The sequence below is a fragment of the Mus caroli genome, chromosome 18, assembly GCF_900094665.2.
Source record: "Mus caroli chromosome 18, CAROLI_EIJ_v1.1, whole genome shotgun sequence".
Classification (NCBI taxonomy): Eukaryota; Metazoa; Chordata; class Mammalia; order Rodentia; family Muridae; genus Mus; species Mus caroli.
The window spans coordinates 603,754-605,600 of NC_034587.1; positions in this window are offsets into that span (position 1 = coordinate 603,754).

Consider the following 1,847-nt stretch of genomic DNA (forward strand, 5'->3'; position numbering starts at 1 on the left):
AGAGTGGGAATGGGTGGGTAGGGAAGTGGGGGGCGCTATGGGGGACTTTTGGGATAGCATTGGAAATGTAATTGAGGAAAATATGTAATAAAAATATTGAAAATTAAAAAAAAAAGAGAGATTCGTGTTGAAGTGGCTATATTCTACAAAAGACAGAACAGGGGCTGAGAAGAGTTGGAGAAGACATAGGCATTTGCTGAGTGACTACTACTGAGTAACGATGTCCCCAACGTGTAGTTTCAAAGATCTACCTGCTCAGCTCTGGTGGTATGGCTTGGAAATCTTATCTCCACATGAAACAAACAGAAGTTCAGATAAGATCCTGAATGTCACCAGGTCTGCCCCACTTATGTCACTTTTCAGGAGACTTAAGTTTGAACTTTAAGACATTGCTTGAAAAATGTTTTTTGCATATCTGGTGTGTTGCAGATGATCTTTAATAGTGTACTTGGTAAGACAGGAAGACAGTCTTCATAAGAGGAAAGAATTAAGGGCATATCAATAGCTAAACCAAGACTCCTCTTTATCCACAGACATTAGCAGCTGGTTTGGGTGTAGACTTGGCCAAACCGTGTCACTGTTTACGCTATGACTAATAGGAAAATTTCCAGCACAATTTCATCTTAATTATTTTGTTACTTTTGCTATCACAACGACCAAAATACCTGAGAGAAACAATTTAAAAGAAGGAAATATTTCTTTTGCTCCTAGCTTCAGAGCACTTAGTCCATGGTCACGTGGCCCACATGCTTGGGCATATGGTGGTGAGAATGTATGGAGGAATAAGAGTCTTTCTTAGTGGCAGACAGGATGCCCCAGTCCGTGAAACAGGAAGAGGCATGACCTACCCCACAGTGAACTACTTCCTCCTGCCAGGCCCACTTTTAAAGTAATGGAACCAGCTGGACTCCAGAAACATGGATGTAACAGTTATTCAGTTAATCAAAGCTGATTTGGCTGATATGGCTGTCTAGACAGGTGTCTCCTGCTTCCCTCTCAACTCTCTGTGTCTCTTCCAAAGTTGTGTGCTTGGTCAAAGAGCTCTAACCTCCATTAGAGGAGGAAAAGTCTTTAGTTAAGAATATAGGAGTGACTGTGTTCCCCTGCCAGAACCCCCTAACAAGCTCTCAGCATACCAGTACACAGTACATTAGCCCCTGGAAAACATTTCCTATTCAAACCTTAACAAGTCCACAGTGGTCCATAGCATGACCTGATTTCTGGAGTCTGCAAGCCCAGCTTAGAGAAGAAGCAAGAAGCTTCCATGAACAGACTCTGGAAACAACTTCAACCACTTCTAAAATGTGGGTGCCCTTTCCAGCCACTCCTCTGGACAACTAGACAAATATCCTCCATCCCATGCGGATTCTGCTTTCTGTTTCTTAAGGCTCCAGATGGTTCCTTTGTGTAAACAAGACAGGATGACTTTCAAACAGCTTAAAATTTTCAAAGAAAGCACCAGGATGTTGTAACAGTGCAGATTTCAGGCCTGAAGATGGGAACATGGCTCAGTGGGTGAAATGCTTCACCACGCAAGCCTGAGGACCTGAGTTCAGATCCTAGTACTTACAGGAAAGCTGGGTGTGGTAGCACACATCTGCAGTCCCGGCACTCCTACTATGAGACAGGATTAAGAGGCAAGAGTACCCTGAAGCTCAAAAGCTAGCTAACCTAGTATATGCAGCAGCGAACATCAAAGAGAGTCTGTCTCAAACAAAGGTGAAGGTTGGGGATCAACCAGATTATCTTCTAATGGTCATACATATGTTCTGGCAAGTGTCCACCTGTACACACACACACACACACACACACACACACACACACACACACACACACACACACACACA